Below are 9237 nucleotides of genomic sequence, written 5' to 3'. Positions count from 1 at the left end.
GACTATCCCTGAGCAACCTGGAGAGCCCCTGCTGTGCCCAGAGCCAGCACAGCCCCCGAGTGAGCCCCTCTGGAGCTGTGGAGACTCTGGGAAGGGAATTGCCCCCCTGGCCTTTGGCACTGACCCCTGGCTGCTCTGGGGAGCAGGGGAGAAGTGCCAGGGTGGTGTCTCTAAGGAAGTGTAAGTGACCCAGGACGTGGGCAGCAAGTGGATGTGGGCAGGGATGGCCCGGTGAGCTGGGACTGGCTGTGTGGTCTGGGGCACTTCATTAGCAGTGCTCCTCTAATTAAACAGTGGCCTGAAGAAAGTCACAGTGATGGGCAGAGGCTCTGCCAGGGCGAGCTGTGAGTGTGGTTGGGAAGCTGGGTGGAAAACGTCTGAAAGGATGAGGGAGAGACATTTGGAGCCTGGAGATAAACAGGGCTGGTGGCCACAGTCCACTCGTGACCCCCAGCTGTACAGTGTCCCAAATGGGTGACATTTAACCCCGTGTGGTGCTTTGGGAACAGCCTTTCCCCAGTGAGAGCAGGGAAAATCCTTCTCCTCACTGCTCTCTTCCCAAACTATAGCAAATTTCTATTAATGACTTAAACCAGGCTCCCACCTGCTGCTCCCTGGTTTTGTGTTATTTCCCAGTTAATGATCTGTGTGAAGCTGCTGCCTCAGAGCAGTCCCGTGGGCTTCTGCCCACCCAGTGCGTCCCTGTTAGTGAGCAGAGTGCCCACAATATTCCAATCCCAGCACTGGATTCATTCTGAAAATCCCAAGTAATGGAGCTTTTTCTGTTACTGCTTTTTATTTTCACTTTCATTGTGTATAAAGTGCACATTTGGGTTGAAGCTGAGTGTGTGTTGCTGATCGTGGGGTCTGTCCCAGCTCTGTTCTGGCTCTGGTTGGTTTCGGAGTCTCAGACTTCATTTTTCCTTTTGAAGAAACAATACCTGCATTGCTTTAAAATGCTCTTGCTTTGGCTTAATGTAGACCATTCTGAAATAAACGTCCAGGAGAGACTTTGGGACAAAAAATGCTGGGTGGAGTTTGGATTTGTGGTGACATTCTCTGGGTTTGGAAAAGAAAAATGTATTAAATCCAGTGGATTACTCCAGTCTTAGCGAGATGGCTTCTTTTTTCCAGCAATAGGATATGGGAGGGAGGGAGGGAGGGAGGGAGGGAGAGGGATATTTACTGATTTGTCTTAGAGCCACAGTTTGGAATTTTTATACATGTGACCTTGTTGAGGTCAATAAAGAGTCGGCTCGGAACTACCCGTGCCTTGGGTGGGAATTGCTCTGCAGGGACGAGAACAATCGCCTTAAAGAAGGGAAAACCCACCGAGTTGGGAAGCCAGGCCTTGGAAAGGGTGGAAAAGAGGGAAATCTGCATTAATGCATACGGATGAGCAGGCGGGCAGTGCCCGGTGAACTGTGCAGGATTTGCTGCCCCAGCTGAGCCGCGGTCCGGGCGCTGTCACAGGGCACGGCCGGGTGTCCGCGGCTGGCACAGGGTGGCTCCGGTGAGTGTCCCTGCTGTCCCCTCGCTGCCAGCCTGACCTCGGGCTGCGGAAGGAGGCGTGGAGTGTTTGTCCTGCGTGCAGCTGGCAGGGAGCTGGGAGAGAGCGGGGTTCTGTTCCGGGGGCTTGGAACAAGGGCTGTTTGTCCGGAGTGAGGAACGCGGCCGCGGTGCTGCCCTGCTCCGGGCTGGCGGGGCAGGAGGGCTCCGGTCACCCGGGCCAGCTCCAGCGCTAACAACTTTCCTTTTCTCTGGCAGGGCACCCGAGCAGCCCACAGTCTCCACAGCCCAGGAGAAGAGCACGGGACAGGGAATGCCTTTGCCTGCTCCATGCCTGGGAAGGGTCGCACCAGCCTGAGCCACGCCACAGGTTCCAGTCAGCGCAGGGATAGCTGGGGCCAGGGCTCCTGATGCATCAGCACAGGTTCCATGGCAGGGATCACCAGGATCTGGGCTCCTGCTGCTCCCAGACCCTTAACCCCCTGCAATCTTCATGCATGTGGTTACCCCTGAGTCCCTGCAGGCAGCCACAGGCCCCCAGCTCAGCCTGTGCTCTGCTGGTTTTAGGCGCAGAAGCCTCTGCTGAACAGCAAAGTCACAGTGAGAAGGTCTGAAATGCTTTTAACCACTGCTTGGAAAAGTGGGTATGGCCCCAGTGCTCTGCCCTTGTGACACAAGGGTCTGCTAGAAGCCCATCCTGTGCTGGTTGTGTTTGATCCTGTGCTCGGGAGGAGAAGACCCAGAGGTCAAAGCTGGGATCACGCTCAGCCCCCGCGGGCTCGGCTCCGCCGCCCCGGGCAGATGCGCGGAGCTGCCGGAGATGCCCCTGGGTGTTTGTGTGGCCTCCAGCTGCCGCTCCAGGAGGGAGCAAAGCAGCTCCTAGGGGTCCCCTGTCACATCTGCCAGCCCCGGGCGGATGCCTCGGGTGCCTGAGGACCTCTCCCAGCACCACACGTCTAGACGTGATCCCAGCGGAGGCTCTGTGGTGCCTGCTGACAGCTCCACCTCTTTTTCCTCGGCTGTGAGTGAGGGTAAGGGTACTGCCAGTATAAATGGGATCCTCGCTGCAGAGTGATTTTCCTTTTGGAGGCAGAGGTTGGGTGTTAAAGATTGTTAATGTTAAGTGTTCCTACCTGTAGTTAGCTACGGTTTGGTAGCAGCTTGTATGGAAGTGTGTTACATTCCTGTCGCTTGGTTTGTTAATAATTCAGGAATTCCTGGTCCCAGGCACACAATTTGCTGCTGTGAGGTTCCATCCAAAGGAGCTGTTCATTGAGACGTGCTCAGTGCCTGATCCCTGTGAATGGGACGTGCTCAGCTCAGCTACCGTGGAACAGTTCCTGAAGGATGGATCCGTTTGCATGAGTGAAATGATGTTCTGTTAATGCCAGAACTCGGCATAATCCACCCTCTGCAGCAGCAGGGGAAGGAGCTCGGGGGCTTCTGCTCCCAGGGAAATTGCCATTCGTTTTCTCTGTATCAGAAGAGGCTCCAAATACCAGTTCATCATTGCTCGGGAAATGACATTTTGTTTTCTGCAGCGTGACATTATCGCTGTTGTGTAAATTCCACGTTGATGGCTGGGGAAAATGCCTTGGAAGGAGGATTTAAAGGCATCTGATCAGTGCTCTTCAGGACTTGGGAGCCATTTCTGTGCAGGCCAGGGTTTGCTGTCCTCCTCCCTTTTATTTTTATTGAACAGGATGTTCCGGTGACTCTTTGGCAGAGGATGTGGATCCCAGGAGCGGAACCACGGGCCTGGGATGGTCACACTGAGCCCTCCTCCCGTGCCTGAGCTGTGACTGGGGCCGCCCCAAGGCCTGGATTCCCTCTGTGGGGTGAGTGTGGCCGAGCAGGAGCAGAACAGGAGCTGGGAACCCACTTTTCCACTGGAGCCCCCAGACAGGGTGAGGCTCCGGGGTGAAGCGATGCACACCTGGGGGTTGTCTGGAATGTGCTTGGCCAGGAGGTTCCTCTCAGGGTTCCCATGGCAGTCAGGATCCCAGGCCCTGCTGATGAATGGGATTCCTTCAGCCAGCCAACAAGCAGTGGTGTGGTTTAGCTCTGCTGGGAGTGTTGGGAAGCACCAGGGCAGCTCCTCAGCTCTTGTCTTGCCCTCGTTTAAAGACAGATAAGGATTGAAGGGAGCTACTTCTTTTTCTTCCCCTCCTAGTATTTCTTATCCCTAGAAAATCGATACTCCCATTTATGAATATTTGCCAGGCTTTTCATAACTTTTTCCATAAAATCGAAATCACCTGAGAAACCACGATCAGCAAACTTTTAAAAAAGCCTGTTCTGTACTGAAAACAGCTTTGGTAACACACCAGTGCCTTTGTGAGAAGGGCCTGGAGTGCCAGGGCAAGGGGGAATGGCTCCCAGTGCCAGAGGGCAGGGTTAGGTGGGATATTGGGAAGGAATTGTTCCCTGGGAGGGTGGGCAGGCCCTGGCACAGGGTGCCCAGAGCAGCTGGGGCTGCCCCTGGATCCCTGGCAGTGTCCAAGGCCAGGTTGGATGGGGCTTGAAACCACCTGGGATAGTGGGAGGTGTCCCTGCCCATGGCAGGGAGTGGCACTGGATGTTCTTTAAAAAGGTCTTTTCAACCCAAACCAGTCTGATTTTTATGGTCTTATATATCTTATATCTATATAATATACATAATACAATAATCTCCAGCTCTCCTGCAGGTGCTGCTGCCTTCAAGTGAGTTAATGGGAGGTTTGGGACCCTTCCAGTGCCAGGAAAAGGTGGTGACCAGACGTGCTGCTGCTGCTGCAGGTAAGAATTGGTGTGAGTGAGGAGTTTGGGAGTGGGGCTGGGCAGGTGCCAGGGGACACACAGGGACAGGGGCCTGGCAGGGGCAAGAACCTTCTGTACTACAAACCCAGGTGCGATGGTATCACAGAGAAAGTGAGTTTATTGAGTGAAATGCAGGGAGAGGGGTACAGAGAGAGGAGCAGAGGGTGAGGCCAGTGCAGTGATGCTGAGCGGTGTCCCCCTGCCTGGTGCAGGTTCTTGCTGTCAGGAGCACCTGGATGCTGCTGGGCAGGCTGGGAACACGGTGCTCTGCAGGTGTGAAAAAACCACCTCACCCTAAAGCACAGAAGTTTGTGGTGAGAGAGAAAAAGAGGGAGAGCCTCATCCTTTGGCTCACTCTGCATTTCTAAGGTGCCCCAGAGTTTCCCCTGGCAGTGCATCCAAGAGGTCACACTGTCCCTGGGGATTTGGCCCCTGTGCACAGAGGAGGGGGGACAATCCATGGCTAGGAGGGGATGAGCTCAGGAGGGTGGGATTTAATGGCTGGACGTGGCACTCAGTGCTCTGCTCTGGGTGACAAGAGTCCAAGGTTGGACTTGATGGTCTCAGACATCTTTTCCAGCCTTAATGATTCTGTGATTCTTTGAAATGAAATCCTGGTTTAATTGTTGGCTCTGAAATCTGGTTTCTTTTCCCCTCTCGCCTCCCCTTGCTGACCAGCTGGATGGAGCAGCATAAGGAGCCTGCTGGGTTTTGAACAAAACAGTGCATTGGGATGCTCTGCAGTGCTCAAATTTAGTCATTTTGAGTATTTTGATATCCAGTGAGGGAAGGGGATCCTTGTGAAGAAAGGAGATCCCAGAGAAAGTGTCATAGCCAGAGCAGAGTGAGGAGAGAGTTACATAAACTTCTCTGACCTGGCGGCTGCGGCACCGCCGACATCCCAGAGAGGAGAGCCAGGACCTCGGGAGACCTCAAACCTGATTTAACAAACTGCTCATTCTAGTCGGGAATTTAAATTCTCAAGGACTGGGAAGAAAAACTCAGGAAATGGGAAAACAAACCTTCCCTTTGTCAGCTGCCAGTTTAACTCGGCAACCTCTGCTCCCCGGCTCTGCCTTTGGCCGGGCCCGGGGCGCTGCGGGGCTGCCCCGGTGGGAGCGGGAGCTCGGCTGGCTGCGCTGCCAGGGTGATCCCAGGGATCCCAGGGCCCACTGGGACTCCGCGGAGCTGCGCTGACCTGGATTTGAACCGCGACAGCTCCTGCACCGCTCCCGCCGGAGCAATCGGCCCCGGCGCCGCGGGGGTTAAAGCCGAGCTGGGCTGACACGGGCTGGGAGCTGGAAAAGCCCTACGAGGGATGCAGGCAGCGCCTGGCAGCAGGAGGTCGCTCCTTAAAGGGCACTGGGAATTGCTGTTGCCCAGTCCAGCCGTAACACACGCCGGGAATTGGGGTTCCCCCGTTTTCCCCGGGATGTTCGCGCCCTCCCTCCGGAGCTGGCGGCGGCGGAGCCGGAGTTAAAGCACAGCAAAGCCTCAGTCCTGCTCCCGGGCCATCGGCCGGTGCAAATCCTCGCCGTCCCCTGGGCTGGCTCTCACCGTCTCCAGCCCACGACCCCTCACAGGCGCTGGTGTGACTGCGCTTTGACCGCTGAGCTGCCCCATTGTCCCCAGCCTGTGTCCGGCTCCATCGCATTCCCGCTGGGATCTGGCTGCTGTCCCTGGGGCCGTGGGGCTGTTCCTGCCTGCTCTTCAGTCGCTGAGCTGACCTCAGGGCTCAGCTCCTCTTTTCTTTTCTCCTTCCCCTGACACTGAGTGTTCAGTGCCCTTGGGGGGGACACTCCATCCCCAGTGCTCCCATCCTGGGCCCGGGGTGGCTGCCCCTGAGCTCCTTAAGCCTCTAAGGATTTTTAAAAGTGATTTGGGGGTTGACCTGAGTCTGTTTTGTGGGCAGCCTTGGGAAGCCTGAGTTTCTGCTCGAGTCCTTATTCTCTGCTATGGAGGCATTCTCTCTGCTGGTAGAAATCAGGTCAGTGGTCACTCAAACTGGTCAGCAAAAGGTTTCAGCTCTGGTATCTTTTATCTAAAATCCACACAATCCCAGCGTTTCCCAGCAAATTCTTTGAGCACTGGGTAACTCTGGGTGCATTATCACAGAACTTTCAGTACTTAAGGGGATAAGAGGGTGGGGACAAACTCTTCAGTGGTGCCTGTTGTGACAGGATGAGGGGTGATGGTTTTATTTTGAAGGAGGGTCGATTTAGATCATATTTAAGAAAGAAGGTTTTTATTGCTGGGGTGGTGAGGCTGCGCAGAGAAGCTGTGGCTGCCTCATCCCTGGAAGTGTCCAAGGCCAGGTTGGATGGAGCTCTGAGCAGCCTGGTCTGGTGGAAGGTGTCCCTGCCCATGGCAGGGGGCTGGAACGAGATGGGCTCTCACTTGGTCTTAACCTTCTGTGATTCTCTGATCAGCCCGAATTGCTCAGCAGCACAACCAGCAGGGAGAAGCCTGGCAGGTCACTGCAGTCACCAGGACCTGTTGGGTTTGCCAGGCTGCCACAAGCCCTTGCTAAACGTCCTGTGACCCTTCTTCCTAATCCATTCCATACAGCCTGCCTGGCTCCTGCTGGTCCACCCAGAGGTGGAGTCTCCTCCACTGTGGAGGTGCTGTGCTTGGCAGAGCCTTGGCAGCTGGGTGCTCTGACTCTCTCCTTCCCCCCATGCCAGGTCTCTGGAATGCCCTGTGGAGTGTCCACGCAAGGTGTGTGGAGCCACGAACCTCCTTTCCCAAATGGCCTCTTTTCCATGCACGGGTTTGTTTCTTGTTTCCATCTGGAGCCTAAATAGCAAAATTCCCATCGTGGGCGAGACAGAGCTGGGATCTGCTTCCACCTGAGGTGTGCGAACTCCTCCTGCTGAGTTTCTCCATGGTGACAAACCCATCATTTTCCCCTGAATTTTCCATGTATCAAATAAAGGCCTCAACTTGGAGATGCCTTTGGGTGCTAGGACTCTCCTCTCCTCTCCTCTCCTCTCCTCTCCTCTCCTCTCCTCTCCTCTCCTCTCCTCTCCTCTCCTCTCCTCTCCTCTCCTCCTCCTCTCCTCTCCTCTCCTCTCCTCTCCTCTCCTCTCCTCTCCTCTCCTCTCCTCTCCTCTCCTCTCCTCTCCTCCCTCTCCTCTCCTCTCCTCTCCTCTCCTCTCCTCTCCTCTCCTCTCCTCTCCTCTCCTCTCCTCTCCTCTCCTCTCTCCTTCTCCTCTCCCCTCTCTCGTTTAGCACCAGGAACAGATGTGGGCACAGCTGGATGAAGTCACATTGTCTTCCAGCATCATTCCCAGAGCAGGAAGCACCCCGTTCCCCGAGGTGTGGGTGTGTGACTGCAGTGCTGTGGCCAAGGGGCAGCTTCTGCACCAGGCAGGTGCCAGCCTTGGGAGGGTTTCCCAGCTGGAAACCCATTGTCCTGATTTGTGGTCAGAGTTCAGTTCAGGTTCTTTATTTGCATGGAAAATCAGGCCATGGTGGTGAAACTGGGCCTGGGGTGTTATTTCCCTCACCTGGGAGATAACTCCATGGATCCGTGGATGTCCCCCCATGGTTCACGCCCTTCGAGACGCATTTCCCCATCACTCCGCACTGCAGAGGTGCCTCCCGACCATCCGATGTGTCCTCTGCTCCCAAAGGTGCCCCAAAGATCCCAGCTCCGTGATGTGGGAGCAGCCTGAGCCTCCCTCTGCTCTCACAAGCCTGCTGCTCACGTGGAGCCCCCTCACCGCCCCCAGCCTCAGCCAGGACCACGACACCTTCCTGGGGAGTCCTCGAGGGCTCTCGTCCTTGTGCTCACCCCCAAAAGCAGCGTCTGCCTCGTTAGATTAGCGTTGGAAAATCGCAGCCAGATGGTCGATCATCAGCTTCAGCAACCAGAGGAGCGCGGATATTTTAGGTTCGAGGGTTTCCCCATTATGCAATGGCGCAGACACCGCGCGGGGGAGGCGTTGGGTTCTTCTTTCTTTGGGTTTACTAATAATGAGGGATTTGTTTGGATTTTTTTCTCTTAAGTTAAGGGCCTTGAGCAGGAGTCTGATGAGGAGCAGCTGAGGGAGCTGGAAAGGGGCTCAGGCTGGAGCAAAGGAGGCTCAGGGGGGACCTTGTGGCTCTGCACAAGTCCCTGACAGGAGGGGGCAGCCGGGGGGGTCGGGCTCTGCTGGCAGGGAACAGGGACAGGAGGAGAGGGGAACGGCCTCAGGCTGGGCCAGGGGAGGCTCAGGGTGGATATTGGGAAAATTCCTTAATGGAAAGGGTGGTCAGGCATTGAAGAGGGCTGCCCAAGGCAGAGGTGGAGTCACTGGCCCAGGAGGGGTTTAAAAACCTGTGGATGTGGCACTTGGGGACAGGGGCCAGTGGTGGCCTCAGCAGTGCTGGGGGAATGGTAGAACTCGATGGCCTTAGAGTGCTTTTCCAGCTTCCCTGGTTCTCTGATCTCAGCACGGAAACGGGAGACTGGCTTCTCCCGTGGGTTGCTGTGGTTGACCTTTGGGAGGTGTAGTTAAAGCAGTGGGTGAGGAGTGCAGATCAGAGCTGAGCACGGGGACTGACCCTGACAGAACCGGTGAATTTGGAGAAGGAAGGAGCTTGAGGACAGGCGGGAATGCTCTGTGCCTGGGGCAGCCATGAGGGGAGCTGCAAAGGAGCTGGAGCAGTTTGTGATGGAGAAAAAGGGCAGCCTGGGGTGTTGGGTGTCTCTGGGCACCAGACCTGCTGCCTCCTGCAGCTTTTGTGGTCCTGGGCAGTTGGCCAAGGAGCATCTCCCTTCTTCCAGACACATCCAAGACATCGTGGTGTCCTTGTGCCCCAGCCTCTGGCACAGGAACCCTGCCCTGATCAAGAGCTGTGGGTGTTGTGTGACCCTGCAGGGCAGCAGGCTTAGCTGGGTCCACTTGAAATCATGGTTTTTGCCCTCCTGACCCTGAAGATTTT

The 9237-nt window shown here is 55.8% G+C and overlaps 1 long non-coding RNA gene across 1 annotated transcript; it reads left to right on the top strand.

The window, feature by feature from the left end:
• The first annotated feature begins 1427 nt into the window (after positions 1–1427).
• On the top strand, positions 1428–7256 carry LOC125330601. Its single transcript, XR_007205635.1, has 5 exons — positions 1428–1513; positions 1768–2540; positions 3212–3347; positions 4186–4287; positions 6993–7256. It is a non-coding gene; the product is annotated as an uncharacterized LOC125330601 (long non-coding RNA).
• The last annotated feature ends 1981 nt before the right edge of the window (positions 7257–9237 follow it).

This window comes from Corvus hawaiiensis, chromosome 1 (assembly GCF_020740725.1).
Source record: "Corvus hawaiiensis isolate bCorHaw1 chromosome 1, bCorHaw1.pri.cur, whole genome shotgun sequence".
NCBI classification, from domain to species: domain Eukaryota; kingdom Metazoa; phylum Chordata; class Aves; order Passeriformes; family Corvidae; genus Corvus; species Corvus hawaiiensis.
The sequence above is the reverse complement of the archived record's forward strand: the minus strand, read 5'-3'. Positions and strand labels throughout refer to the sequence as shown.